This window comes from Molossus molossus, unplaced genomic scaffold, assembly GCF_014108415.1.
Source record: "Molossus molossus isolate mMolMol1 unplaced genomic scaffold, mMolMol1.p scaffold_m16_p_17, whole genome shotgun sequence".
In the NCBI taxonomy this organism is placed as follows: domain Eukaryota; kingdom Metazoa; phylum Chordata; class Mammalia; order Chiroptera; family Molossidae; genus Molossus; species Molossus molossus.
In genome coordinates, this window is record NW_023425352.1 from 45,656,029 (window position 1) to 45,672,208 (window position 16,180).

A 16,180-nucleotide genomic window follows, 5' to 3' on the forward strand; every position below is an offset into this window, starting at 1 on the left:
AAACCTGCAACCCTTGACAAGGAATCAAAACTGAGACCCTTAGATGTGAGGGTTGATGCTCTAACCACTGGCCAGGGTGACATTCCATTGTATTTTTACAGTATTTGGCTATTGTGAACAATGCTGCAATAAAAATGAAAATGCGGGTATCTTTTTAAGATAGTGATTTCATCTTCTTTGGGTATATATCCAGAGGTAGGGTTGCTGGATTATATGGTAGTTATAGTTTTAATTTTTTGAGGAATCTTTATACTGTTTTTTGTATGGCTACCCCAATTTATATTCCTACCAACAGTGCACCAGGGTTCCCTTTTCCCCACATCCTTGTCACATTTGTTATCTCTTCTCTTAGTCTGGCTTAGACTGTGGTTTATGTGATTCCAGAGTCCACAGTCTTGACAACTATCCTATAAATTGCCTCTGAAGTTTAAGTTTCTGATAATTGATTGTAGTTTCTTTTATTATTCCCTAAAAGTAAATTTATTTAAAAAATAAAATAAAGGAGATATTTGAAAGAACGTTAAGATAAGAGTCTAGCATCTATCATAAATGAAATGAGCCTTGGGAAGCTACTTAACTTTACCCTCAATGAGGTATTTGGATAGAAAATTCTATGATTTAATTCCAAGGCCCTTACAAACAATTTTACCAAAATATAAAAAGGTCATCTTGTGGCTCATCTACACACACGTATAATTTTTACTTCTTGTAAACACCGTGTAGATGCTATCTTACTTTTGCTTAGTAATTGTAATTTTCTAAACCATGAAGTCAGAGAATAGTGATTTAGACTAAATTATCATAAAAGAAACATTTTACAAGTGTACCTGTTACTCTTTATTGCGTATATCACTTATAAATACTAGTTCAGCATTATTAAAAAGGTGGACAATTAGCCTGGCCGATGTGGCTCAGTTGTTGAGCATTGATTCATGCACGAAGAGGTTGCCAGTTCAATTCCTGGTCAGGGCACATGCCCAGGTTGTGGGCCAAATCCCCAATGGGGGGCATGCAGGAGGTGACTAATCAATTTTCTCTCTCATTGATGTTCCTTTTTTTAAAAATATTTTTTCATACCCTAAGAAGCCTGAAACACCAATCAGAAAGAATATATGTACCCCCATGTTCATAGCAGCACTATTTACAATAGCTAAGATCTGGAAACAGCCCAAATGTCCATTAGTAGACGAATGGATAAAAAAGCTGTTGTACATATACACAATGAAGTACTATGCAGCGGTAAGAAAGAAAGATCTCTTATCCTTTGAGACAACATGAAGGGACCTGGAAAGTATTATCCTAAGCGAAACAAGCCAAACAGAGAAAGACAAGTATCATATGATCTCACTTGTTTGTAGAATATAATGAACATAACAGTCTGAGGAATGGGGTAGTCCCAGAGATGTGGAAGTGGGGTACAGACTGACAATCCCCAGAAGAGGGGGTGGTGGGGGAAAGATAAACCACAGAACTTATATGCATGAACAACAAAGCTGGGGACAGGGTGAGGAGGGAGGGAGAGGGGGAATCAGTAGGGGAAAAAGGAGAAACATCTGTAACAAAAATAAATTAATTAATTAATAAAAAAATTTAAAAAATATTTTTTCTTCATTGATTTTAGAGAGGAGGGGGCGAGATAGAGAGAGAGAGAGAGAGAGAGAGAGAACATTGATGAGAGAAAGTATCAATTGGCTTCCTCCTGCATCCTCCCCACTGGGAGTGGATCAGGCCCACAACCTGGACATGTGCCCTGAATGGGAATCGAACCGGCGACTTCTTGGTGCATGGATCAATGCTCAACCACTGAGCCACACAGGCCAGGCTCTCATTGATGTTCCTCTCTTTCTCTAAAATCAATTTGAAAAAAACAACAACAAAAAAAGCACTAGATAACTAATCTAGATCAAGAGTTTTTAACCAGATTTTACTTTAGAAACACCTGCATAGGGATGGGAGGAGTGGGAGTTGTTTTGAAAAAATATGATCTTACAGCCCCCACTGACCAGTTATGTAACAGAATCTCTGGGTGGGGCCTGGACATCTATATTTTTTAAATGCCTTCATCTTGTGATTTTAATGTATAGCTGAGGTTTCCAGCTGCTGGTCTAGAATGAATCGGCGATTTTTAACCATTGTGGCGCAATAATTTCTAAAACATGCAATACCTGACTATTTAATCAGGGGCACTGACCTCTTTTCCCTTAAATTGTTTTTTTTTCCCAAAGTATTTTATTTATTTATTTTTGTTACAGATGTTTCTCCTTTTTTCCCCCATTGACACCCTCCCCCCCCCCCCAATCCCCAGCTTTGTTGTCCATGTACATTGGTTATGCATACATGCATATAAGTTCTGTGGTTTATCTCCCGGCCCCACCTGGAGATCCCTTAAATTGTTAAATAAAAAAATGACAACAGTCAACACAACAACAGCTGTCTGATGTGAATGAATCAAAATTATACCTATTTTTTGTCAGATCAGCAAAAATTATAATATATATATCTATATTTTATTTTAGTAATTAGTTTATGTGTGCAATGAGAGGGAAAAGGTTGAAAATCGCTGGAATAGAATGAATAGAACATTGTTTTATTGCACTAAATTTTCTGATCATTGCTCAACAACTTTTCCATGAGCCAACTAATTCAGTAATACAGGGCTCTAATGGACCATCAATTGTTAATCCAAAAACAGTATTTCCTTACTCAAATAGTATGATTTGGGCACATATGATCCTTTTTTTTTGGTCAGCAATTTCAAGTCAGTCATTATAGTTAATTTTTGTCTTTAAGTCCTTAATAATTATAGAAGTAGAACAGTTCCCTATCTAAGAACTTGATTTTTTTAATGTGGAAGATGAACATCTGGCTATCTGAAAAAAAATGTGGGGCTTGGCAATTTGAGTTCTGAAGTTCCATTTTGAGTTCTAATAAATTGGCTTATTTTGAAATCTCTATTTTAAAAATAAAACAATGATATATTTTTCTCCCCAATTCTTCAACGGTTTTTAAATGTCATCAGTTATTTTCACAGTGAAATGTTCCCTTGAGGTTTTCACGAACTCATTTCCAGAAAATTCAGTAATAAAACTTGGATTTATATAAACTGATACTGAAAATCTCTTATCACCAAAGGACTCTGAAAGTCATGGTGACAGATATCCACTTTTAGGTCAGGACACAAAGGAGACTCTACGCTTGATGGCTGATTAAAGGAATTATCTCCAGTCAAAACATTGAAACAGACTTGATCCTAATTTATTTACTTAGCCATCTGGTCTCGGGCACCAGAGGAAAGAGGTGACTATAATGCACAGATGAACCTGGACTTCACTGCACCAATATATTTGAACGGCATATTTAGGACCCACTCTGCTGCCCAAGAAGGTCCACTATCTGGTCAGGTGGCAGAGCCACTGGCCCTGGATATGGGCCAATCTCAGAACCATCCAGTGAGGTCTCTTTTTTTTCTAGGGAATGGGCAGAAAGGTAAAAAGCCCCCCTCAACCTTCCTCCAGGTGTGAACCATCTGTCAGAATACATGGAAAACCTGCTCAGTGGGAACAATAGCCTCAAGCATGGCAACTCAAGGCCAGAACAGAGTCTGAGGGAGGAAAGGAAAAGATAGGTGTACCCAGGGTTACTAAGGTCTTTCTGCTTGTTTGTCACCCTTGACATCTTATTTGTAATCTTACTGTGGACAGTGGGATTAAAGGTAAATAGAAACATTCCCTCCTTAGAGAATGAGGTAGTGCCATACAACTATGATTTCTCTTATGTTGAATATTACACTAGTAGTACTTCGGCTCAATGGATTGCACATAATAAACTCACAGTATATATTTATTGGTTGACTGATTTTATGTTACAGATGGACACAATCTATAATAATGAGTTTTCACACTTGCGGACCCCATCAAACTTGTTGAAAAGTTTGTCTCTATTTCTTTTTTCTTTTTTATATTATAAATATATTTTATTTTATTTTTTTTGTTACAGATATTTCTCCTTTTTTACCCCATTAGCACCCCCCTCCCCCTCCCCACCCCACCCCTGCCTGTCCCCGGCTTAGTTGTCCATGTCCGTTGGTCATGCATACATGCATGTAAGTTCTGTGCTTTATCTCTTCCCACCTCACCCCTCACACCCTCTTCTGAGGGTTGTCAGTCTGTGCCCTACTTCCATGTTTCTGGGTCTACCATATTCCTCAGACTGTTATGTTCATTATATTCCGTATATAAGTGAGATCATGTGGTATTTGTCTTTTTCTGCTTGGCTTATTTCACTGAGGATAATACTTTCCAGGTCCCTCCATGTCGTCTCAAAGGATAAGAGATCTTTCTTTCTTACCGTTGCATAGGACTCCATTGTGTATATGTACCACTGCTTTTTTATCCATTCATCTACTGATGGACACTTGGGCTGTTTCCAGATCTTAGCTATTGTAAATAGTGCTGCTATGAACATGGGGGTACATATATTCTTCCTGATTGGTGTTTCAGGCTTCTTAGGGTATATTCCTAGAAGCGGGATCACTGGGTCAAATGGAAGTTCAATTTTTAATTTTTTGAGGTAACACCATATTGTTTTCCATAGTGGCTGCACCAGTCTGCATTCCCACCAGCAGTGTATTAGAGCCCCCTTTTCTCCACACCCTCGCCAACACTTGTTGTTTGATGATTTGTTGATGGCGGCCATTCTGACAGGTGTGAGGTGATACCTCATTGTTGTTTTAATTTGCATCTCTCTGATGATTAGTGATGTTGAGCATTTCTTCATATGTCTCTTGGCCATTTGTATGTCCTGTTTGGAGAGGTGTCTATTCAGCTCCTCTGCCCATTTTTTAATTGGGTTCTTTGTCTTCCTTTTGTGGAGTTGTATGAGCACTCTCTATATATTGAAAATTAACCCCTTATCTGATACATCATTGGCAATGATGTTCTCCCATACAGTGGGTTGCCTTTCCATTTTGATGATTGTTTCTTTTGCTGTGCAGAAGCTTTTTAGTTTGATGTAGTCCCATGTGTTCATTTTTTCCTTCATTTCTGTTGCCTAAGGTGATATATCAGTGAAAATTCTGCTCCGTATGATGTCCGAAATTTTGTTGCCTACATTTTCTTCTAGAATTTTTATGGATTCACAGGTCACATTTGAGTCTTTGATCCATTTTGAGTTTATTTTTGTGTATGGTATAAGTTGATGGTCTAGTTTCATTTTTTTGCATGTAGCTGTCCAATTTTCCCAACACCATTTATTAAAGAGGCTGTCTTGACTCCACTGTATGCTCTTGCCACCTTTGTCAAATATTAATTGAGCATATTGCCCTGGGTCCATTTCTGGGTTTTCAGTTCTGTTCCACTGGTTTATCTGCCTGTTCTTGTGCCAGTACCAGGCTGTTTTGATTACAGTCACTTTGTAGTATAACCTGATATCTGGTATTGTGATCCCACCTACTTTGTCCTTCTTTTTCAAGATTGCAGTGGCTATTTGGGGTCTTTTTTGGTTCCATATGAACTTTTGAAATATTTGTTCTAGTTCTGTGAAATATGTCGTTGGTATTTTGATGGGGATTGCATTGAATCTATAGATTGCTTTGGGTAGTATGGACATTTTAATGATGTTAATTCTTCCAATCCATGAACAGGGTATGTACTTCCACTTTTTTTATCTTCCTCTATTTCTTTTTTCAATGTCCTGTGGTTTTCTGCAAATAGATCCTTTACTTCTTTGGTTAAGTTTATTCCTGGGTATCTTAATTTTTTTGGTGTGATGGTAAATGGGATTGTTTTTTCAGTTTCTCTTTCTGTGAGTTCATCATTGGTGTACAAGAATGCCGTCGATTTCTTGACGTTAATTTTGTATCCTGCTACTTTGCCAAATTCATTTATTAAGTCTAGTAGATTTTTGATGGAGTCTTTAGGGTTTTCTATGTATAATATCATGTCATGTGCAAATAATGACAGTTTCACTTCCTCCTTTCCAATTTGGATCCTTTTTATTTTTTCCTCCTGTCTGATTGCTGTGGCTAAGACTTCCAGTACTATGTTAAATAAGAGTGGCGAAAGTGGACATCCCTGTCTTGTTCCTGTTCTTAATGAAAATGTTTTTAGTTTCTGTCCATTGAGTATGATGTTGGCTGTAGGTCTTTCATATATGGCCTTTATTATGTCGAGATATGATCCCTCTATTCCCACATTGCTGAGCGTTTTTATCAAAAATGGATGCTGGATTTTGTTGAATGCTTTTTCAGCATCTATTGATATGCTCATGTGGTTTTTATTCTTCATTTTGTTTATGTGGTGTATCACATTTATTGATTTGCAAATATTGTACCAGCCTTGCATCCCTGGAATGAATCCCACTTGGTAATGGTGAATAATTTTTTTGATGTATTGCTGGATCCGATTTGCTAATATTTTGTTCAGGATTTTTGCGTCTATGTTCATCAGGGATATTGGCCTGTAGTTTTCTTTCTTTGTAGTGTCTTTTTCTGGTTTTGGAATTAGAATTATGCTGGCCTCATAGAACGTGTTTGGAAGTCTTCCTTCTTCTTGAATTTTTTGAAATAGTTTGAGGAGAATGGGTGTTGGTTCTTTTTTGAATGTTCGATAAAACTCCCCCATGAAGCCATCTGGGCCTGGGCTTTTGTTTGCTGGGAGAGTCTTGATGACCTCTTCAATTTCCTTAGTTGTTATTGGTCTGTTCAAGTTTTCTGTCTCTTCCCGGTCCAGTTTTGGGAGACTGTGTGTTTCTAGAAATTTGTCCATTTCATTTAGATTGTCGAATTTGTTGCCATATAGTTGTTCATAGTAGCTGTTAACAATCTTTTGTATTTCCGTGGTGTTGGTTGTTACTTCTCCTCTTTCATTTCTGATTTTGTGTATTTGGGTTCTCTCTCTTTGTTTCTTGGTGAGTCTAGCTAAGGGTCCATCGATCTTGTTTATCTTTTCAAAAAACCAGCTCTTTGTTTCATTGATCCTTTGAATTGTTTTTTTGGTCTCTATGTCATTTATTTTTGCTCTGATCTTTACTATTTCCTTTCTTCTACTTGCTCTGGGGTTTTCTTTTTGTTTGCTTTCTAATTCTTTAAGTTGTGAGGTTAGACAGTCAATTAGAAATTTTTCTTGTTTCTTGAGGTAGGCCTGTAGTGCTATGAACTTCCCTCTCAGAACTGCTTTTGCTGCATCCCATAGATTTTGTGTTGTTGTGTGTTCGTTTTCATTGGTTTCCCAGAAGTTTTTAATTTCTTCCTTGATCTCCTCGGTGACCCGTTCATTGTTTAATAACATGCTATTTAGCCTCCATGTGTTGAAATGTCTTTGCATGTTCTTGTTGCAATTGATTTCTAGTTTCATGCCATTGTGATCTGAGAAGATGCTTGCTATGATTTCAATCTTCTTGAAATTGTAGAGGTTTAGTTTGTGTCCTATCATGTGGTCTATCTTTGAGAATGTCCCATGTGCACTTGAGAAGAATGTGTATTCTGTAGTTTTTGGGTGTAGTTCTCTGTAGATATCTATTAAATCCATTTGGTCTAGTGCTTCATTTAGAGTCTCTGTTTCCTTGCTAATTTTTTGCCTAGAGGATCTATCCAGTGCTGTCAACGGGGTGTTGAAGTCCCCTGCTATGATTGTATTGCTGTTGATTTCTCCTTGGAAGTCCTCTAGAAGATTTTTAATATATTTTGGTGCTCCTATATTGGGTGCATATATGTTTATCAAGGTTATATCTTCCTGTTGGATAGATTCTTTCAATATTATGTAGTGGCCTTCTTTGTCTCTAGTTATGGCCTTCATTTTGAAATCTATTTTATCAGATGTGAGTATTGCTACCCCAGCTTTTTTTTGCTTTCCATTTGCTTGGAAAATTTTTTTCATCCCTTCACTTTCAACCTGTGTGAGTCTTTTGTTGTGAGGTGCGTCTCTTGTTAACAACATATAGATGAGTCATGCTTTCTTATCCAATTAGCTACTCTGTGTCTTTTTATGGGAGCATTCAGTCCATTTACATTTAAGGTGATTATTGATATGTACTTATTTATTGCCATTTTTGTTTCGTGTGGTTCTATTTTTCTTCCCATTTCTCTTGCCAATTACAGCAGTCCTTTTAACATTTCTTGCAGTGCTGGTTTGGTGCTAATGTATTCCCTTAGCCTTTTTTTTTTTTTTTTGTCTGGGAAGCTCTTTATTTGACCTCCTATTTTGAATGATAGCCTTGCTGGGTAGAGTAGTCTTGGATTCAGATTCTTGTTTTTCATGACCTTGATTACTTCATGCCATTCCCTTCTGGCCTATAGTGTTTCTTGTGAGAAGTCAGCTGAGAGCCTTATGGGGTTTCCCTTGTGGGTAACCTGTTGCTTATCTCTTGATGCTTTTAGGATTCTCTCTTTGTCTTTAATTTTTGGCATTTTAATTACTATGTGTCTTGGTGTGGGCCTGTTTGGGTTCTTCTTACTTGGGACTCTCTGTGCTTCTTGAACTTGAATGCCTTCTTCCTTCACCAAATTAGGGAAGTTTTCTGTCACTATTTTTTTGAATATATTCTCTATCCCTTGCTCATTTTCTTCTTCTTCAGGGACTCCAATGATGTGAATATTATTACGTTTCCAGTTGTCCCACAGTTCTCTTAAGCTGTCTTCCTGTTTTTTAATCGTTTTTTCCTTTTGTTTTTCTGATTCGTTCATTTTTTCTACCCTGTCTTCTAATTCACTGATCCGGTCCTCAGCTTCCTCTACTCTGCTTTTTAAACCTTCCAATGTGTTTTTCATTTCTGATATGTCATTTTTTATCTCTTCTTGATGGTTTTTAATTTCCAATTGGCTTATTTTCAGTTTCTCTATGTCCTTACTCATGGTGTTCAACTTCCTCAAGATCATGGCTCTGAATTCTAGCTCTGTTAACATGCCTAATTGCTCCACATTAATCTCATCTTCGGTGGAGGTGTCTTGCTCTTTCATTTGGCTTCTGTTTCTGTGTTTCACCATTTTGGCTATCACTGTGGGCTTTGGAGCCTGTCAAGTTTTCCCTGTGGGTGTTGGTGTTCTGTTGTTTGTGGCTCCCTCTCCTGGGTTTAGATGAGCAAGGGAGGACCCACGTTAAACACCACTATCAAGTCTTACTTTCCTGGTTAAAGTTGCTAACCCAGGAAAGGTACTGTTATCCTCTAGCTTTTTGCCTGGAGGCTAGCAGTCGAGGTTACTTGATGAGTTTTGGGTTGTCAGTTGATTGAAAAACTCCCTCAGGTGCTCGGCATAAGGAGATTTCACGTGGGTGGGGCAGATGCTGGTTGTTAATGAGCTTCAATTAGCACTCAATGGCCCACAGGTGGAGTTGGATCTCTCTGAGGGAGGGGCAGCCGCCTCTCCCCAGGGCCCTGGGAAGGAGCAATGTGGCCACCATCCTGCATGGCTGCCACTCAGCAAAAGCTCTGAGTGCCCTACAAATCCCGAGTGTCCCGACACAGTTCCAGTCCAATCTGCCCTCCCTCTGCCGGAGCCCAAGGTGAGTGGCTGTGGCTGTTTTAGCCTCTGTCCCGGCTCCGCGCTGTGGAGCCACCTGGGAGTGTAACCTGAGAGCGCTGCTCCCAGCTAAGGCCGCTGCTGAGCTGCCGACCTTGGGCTCCCAGCGCCCGTCTCGGGCCTTCGCAAGCCTACCAGGATGGAGTCAGTGTCCCTCATTATATGGTCCTCGCAAGCTGCTTTTCTGTTGGTTTTTCCCGTCGATTTGTCTGTGTTATAGTTGTAATTCCAGTTTGGTTCTGGGAGACGGTCTGCGTAGCTTCCGTTCACTCCGCTGCCATATTGGAATCTCGTACCTTGTCTCTATTTCTTTACTCTCATTCATTTTGCATTTACTGAAATGTAGCTCTCCAATCCTCATCAATCCACCAAAACGGCCTTTGATGAGGTCACTAGTGGCTATCTAATTGAAAGCCCAGTGGTTACTGTCCAGTCAATATTTTTCTGGACCTCTCTGTGTATTCTGAAACTTTCTCCTCCTTTGGCTTCCATTCTGTTTCCTACTTCTCTGCTCCCTCTCAGTATCTTCAGCAGATATCTCTTCCACTGCAGTCCCCTTAAATATGGTGGTATATTCATCTTAGTAACTTTTCTCTTCTTCTTCTACCCTCCTTAAGGGACCCCACTTACAGGACTTCGGTGTTACATGCTGGTTATTCTTAAATTACTGTTCAGACAGGAGGTTTTCTGAGCTTTAGACCATATTTCCAGGTGTCTGCCAAACATTTCTACCTGGGTATCCCAAAGACATTACAAACTCATCATATAAAAACTAAATTCCTCATCCTATCCCTACAGTTTCCACCACCTGACTCCCCATCTTGGCCCCCTTCATCATGCCCACCAGATATGTACTAGCTTGAAACTATTTGCTGAGGTGGCCTCTGCTAAGTTTCTATTAGTTGTGGGAGAACAAATTTCTGACTTCCCTTCCTGCCGACCTTCATCCCACAGAAGTCAGTTCAAGCACTGTCTCCTTTTTGAGGCCTTTTCCACACCCCATAAAGCAGAGCTGGATATTCTAATCTCTCTTACCGATAGTATTTACTTATTTTTACTATAACATAAAATTATGTTGTATTATGATTATTTATGTACACCCAAACTATAAACTCCTTTACTAAACTATAAACTCCTATGAGTTCATAATGATTCTAAAAAATAACAACTAGTTAGTCATCATTGTTGAATACTAGTAAACCAACTCATTATTTTGAAAACTGGTAATAAAAAGAAAGAAGTAAGATTTATTCTGTCTTTGCTTTATGAGCTGTACTTCTGGAAAACTATATAGTAAATGAAGGAAAAAAATTTTTATTCTGGCTAATAAATGAAACACACTAATAGAATTATAATATCACCATTATATAACTCTTAATGAATTAATAAATATAGACATTGAAGACCCAAATCTACTAACATGGTAAAATAAGAGATAAACATTCGTGTCTCCTGATGAAAACACACACTATCAATCAAATACTCTATGCCAAAGGGCACCAAATCTGAATCTTTTCAAACTACAAATTTGAAACTGATGAATTGAAGAATGTATTAAATACCACAGGTTTCAAATCAGCAAAATCCAGTCTGTGTCTACAAGATAAATGACCTGGTTCCCAGAACAAATAGGTCATAAATAAAAGTTTAAAAAGAGATGGAGCCTGGCTGGTGTGGCTCAGTGGTTGAGCATCAACCTATGCACCAAGAGGTCACTGGTTTGATTCCTGGTCGGGGTGAATGCCATGGGCCTGATCCTCAGTGGAGGGCATACAGGAGGTGGCCAGTTGATATTCTCTCTTATTGATGTTTCTATCTCTCTCTCTCTCTCTCCCTTCCTCTCTCTCTAAAATCAATAAAGAAAAAAAAATTTTTTTAAAAAGGGGTGAAAGGAAAGCCTGGAAAAAATTTAGAGACCTAAGAAACATGTAGTGAATCATAAAGAGTGAGCTTTATTTGGATCTCGATTCAAACAAACTGTTAAAAACTAGTATATTTATGAGACAGTGGGAATATTGAATGCTGACTATATGTTTGATGGTATTAAACAATATAAAATGTTTTAGGTATGATAATGGTATTGTGGTCACACTTTTAAATGACATTTTTTAAAGCTACATACTGAAATATTTACGGATGAAATGGTATGATGTCTGGGTTTGCTTCAAAATTACATGGGAGGAAAAAATTTAGTGGGGTATAGTTGAAATAAGATGCTATGAATTTTAAGATTCTTGAAACTGAGTGATAGGTTAAAGGATTCGTTGAAATGTTCAATTATACAATGTGTTTTGTTTTTTTAAGAGTCTAAGTCCCTGATTCCTAGTGCAGAGTTCTTCCTACCACTCCATTAAATTGCTCATGGAAAAAAGAAAGAAAATTCTAGAATTTCCTACTTTTTTTTTTAAATTCAAAAAGAGTTCCTAAAACAAGGAACAAAGGCAGTGGTTAAAAAATGTCAGCTCTTGGAGTTCATGAACCCTGTTTTCTCATCTGACTTTGCCAAGAACTTCCCATGTGTTCTTTGGCAAGATGAGATTTTTTTTTGTCTTGATTTGGTCACTCTCCAAAAGTGGTCAGAGGTCAAGGTCCACATTATGACTTATCGGCAGCAATTTCAGCTAAGGAGGGCTCCACCATTTGCGTCAAGATGGTGCATAATATGAGTTTATTTTAAAAGAAACATAAATTAGATTTTAAATAACTATTAATACAATGGATTACATGACAAATGTAAAATAAAAAACCTTCACAGAGGCAATAAAAAAGATGCTTTATATAAAAGGCTGTTATTGACCAAAGCTTTATAAGTAAGTTATTATTAGCTCAAAATAGTAGGACTATTTTTCACTTTAATATAAAATCTCATGGTTGGGATCCTCTATAACTATTCTCTTTTTTTTTTCATAGTTTTCCTTTTTGTGTGTTATTTGAAATATGATAATATTAATAGTTAATATTTCTATACTAGTTCTAATCTGTGGTTTACACTAATTTCTTGTGTAAAGGCTGCTCTTACTTAGACTTTGAAATGTTTCTCAAAGCCAATATCCATAGAAAGCTTTGCAAACAAATGAAAAACAATCATTCGATATTAAATCATATATATTTTATTTGTCTGTCTTGCCCTGGAAATAAATGAGGTGGTAAAGTAAGTGGAATCAATTTACTTTTTTACCCACCTGGCATCAATTTTGTCTTCAACTTCAGGCATCTAGTTGAGGGTACTTTGTCAGCCAAGGAGGTTGAGGGTCAACCTAGAATTCTCAGTTGCTTATGTAACAACTAGATAATATCCTTCTGTGTAGCAGTCCTCTCTCTATACTAATCCTGTCCAATGCATTTGGACAGACATGTTTTCTCAACCACAAACATATGCCTACCCTAATTTTCTTTTTCATATCTGTAAGTTATTTTGTCCAAGATGTACTTACTCATCTGTTTCATATATAGATAGTTTCCCTTAGTGTAAATTTCAAAATGCTGCCATGGCTATTGGAAACTTTTTTTTTAATAAAAAGAAAAGTGCATGCTGAGTAATTATAAAACAGAATTATTGCGTGTTCTATAAGAGGGAAGAGACGGGGGGGGGGGGGAGTTAAAAGCTAAATGGACGCCCCAGAAAGTTTTGAAGCTTGCACACTCACAGAAATTAATGGTGAATCATGGGTTGAAATTCTTGTTTTAGAATATTGAGAGGAAATAGTAATAGCTAAACAAAATGTAGACTATAAGTCTTGGGTTGAAAAGTAAGAATATTTTAAAAAGTACAATGCAGATATGTATGTATGTGGAGGGGATATTTCAGAAATGTTCAAAACTACCTGTCATTAGTCAATAGATTTTCTACTGGGTCTACCGTAAGTGTTCAGAGATACATGGTATTAGAATGGATCTGGGATTATACATGTAGTGTTAGAAGTTCATAATTAAGATTTAAAATTTACAGCCCAAGCATTCTTTATATCGTTCTCTATTATATGTACCCTTTTCAAAAATGGGCTCACAAGGCATTTTATAAGAACAAGGGCTTTGCTATCCTCTAAATGCTAGGATGGAAATGCTAAACTTAATCATTCTGAACTTACAATACTTACTTATTTTAAAATTCACACACTACCAAAGAGTTATGCATTTCTATAAGTTTTATTGAGAATCTTAGCTATTCTGATAACAACATTCAAATACTTACTGTAGTTTTTAATATATTTTAGGAGCTACACTGTAAAACATGCTTGAACAACTTTAGGACACATTGTATGATTTTAACTAAAATAGAGCCAAATTGTGGATTAGTAGTCATCATGTGGCAGAGACTGGCTAGAAGCTCACTGATCCCATTTCCTCTTCCTGAATATACAGCAGGCCCATGTCCCAATCCTGCTTGCGGTCAGGTTGCTGTTATTAGACTAGGTCCTGGCCAACTGAATGTGGAGTACAATACTTCCAGACTTATGATCCCCCTGGCACTTTCTCTCTTTACCTGATGGCTGAGTGATGACCAAGCAGAGGAGCCCAGGGAGGCACCAGGGGACAGCAGAGCATAGTACAGAAGTAGCCCAAGACTCTGAGTCCCTGTCTGGAGAACAGCCTCCAAGGAGAGCTACCCATTCTGTATTGGGCAGGAAGGTGAGAAAGAAAGAAATTTCTTAACTAGGTTAGAATCCTTTTAGAACATATATGTATATCAAATCATCACGTTGTGGCCCTGGCCAGTTTGGCTCAGCGGTTAGAGCGTCGGCCTGTGGTCCGGAGAGACCGGGGTTCAGATCCCGCTAAGGGCATGTACCTCGGTTGCAGTTTGTCCCCGGCCCTGGTTGGGTTGTGCGGGTGGCAACCACTTGATGTGTCCCTTTCATGTTGATGTTTCTCTCTCTCTTTTTCTCTCTCCCTCCCACTCTATCTGAACAAAAAATGAAAAAATGTCCTCAGGTGAGGCTAAAAATAAAAAATAAATAAATAAATAAATAAAATCATATTGTGCACTTTGAATATCTTACAATTTTAGCCCAGCCAGTGTGGTTCAGTGGATTGAGCATCATCCCATGGACTGAGAGGTCCCAGTTTGATTCCCGGTCAGGGTACATACTGGGGTTGCAGGCTTAAACCCCAGTAGGGGGCATGAAGGAGGCAACGGACGGATGTTTCTCTCTCACATGGATGTTTCTATCTGTCTCTCCCTTCCTGTCTCTAAAAAAAGAAAATAAATATCTTACAATTCATTAGTCAGTTATACCTTAGTAAAACTAATTCAAAACAAAGCAAAAAAAATATATATATTGTTAAGACATTGAGACTTGGGGGGTACATATTAATAGCTGCTAATATTGATTATCATGAACAATAACATGTTTGCAGGTATTTGGTATACTATTCTTTTATTTTATTTACTAAAAACCACTGTGCTCAGTATCTTGTCTCTGTTTCTTACATCATGATCTGAACTTCTAACCCATTCCTAGACCTCTGAGGTTGACCCTGGGCCCCATATCAGGTAGGCCATGATGTTTTATACTTCCAAAGACAGCTCACTTCCGGATCCTAGGATGGAAGAACTCACAAAAGACCTGTCCATTCTGCAGCTAATAAATATGTCCATTCAAGCAAAAATAGTTTCTTTGGGGCAATAAAACAATTTTTCTAAAATGAAAAGATGCTTTACATTTTGATAATATCCTCCTCACATCATTTTTTTTTTCATATTCTTACTTTTCAACCCAAGATTCATAGTTGCATTTTGTTTGGCTATCAGAATTTTCTCTCAATATTTTAGAGCAAGGCATTTTTACCCATGATTCAGCATTAATCTTAGACTGTGGAAGTTTTAAAACTTTCTGATGTGTCTATTTTGCTCTCACTACTCCCCTCCTGTAAAGTGTATAAACTACTCTATTTTATAATTACCTGGTGTGCATTTCTCTATTTTAAGAAAGTTTCTGTATTGGGGAAAACCCAGTCCTCGTTCTGTGCTTCTCCTTTATTCTCACACTGCTGCTATGCTCAGAGCACTTTGACAACAGATGTGTGGGGTTTTCCCACACCAAGACTTTCTGCAACACCAACTAGGTGTCCTATCAATTCCAACTATCTACCTGGGCATAGAATCATATCCCACCGGTTAAGGGCTCAGGCTCACCAAACTACCCAGTCCTTCAGATGCTAGTCATAAGTCTAGGTTTCCACCTGTGCTTTTGACCAGTCGACTAAGTTCCCGAAATCTCCTCCTTGGGTTCGATTAATTTGCTAGAGCAGCTCATAGAACTCAGAAAAAAAGTTTACTTAATATATACCAGTTAATTTTAAAGGGATACAGATGAACATCCAGATGGAAGAGATGCCTGGGGCAAGGTATGTGGAAAGGGTGCAGAGCTTCATGCCCTCTCTAGCCACCTCCATGTGTTCACCAACCTGGAAGCTCTCTGAACCCCATGCTCCTGGGGTTTTTATGGAGGCTTCATTACATAGGCATGATCGAGCATTAATTTCATTTTCAGCTCCTCTCCCCATTCTGGAGAATGTGGCGTAGAGCTGAAAATTTCAAACTTCTAGTCATGGCTTGGTCTTTCTGGTGACCAGCCCCCTTCTGGGAGCCCAAGAATCTCCTCGGTGGAATAAGACATTGCTATCACCCAAGAGTTTCCAAGGGATTCAGAAGCTCTGTGCCAG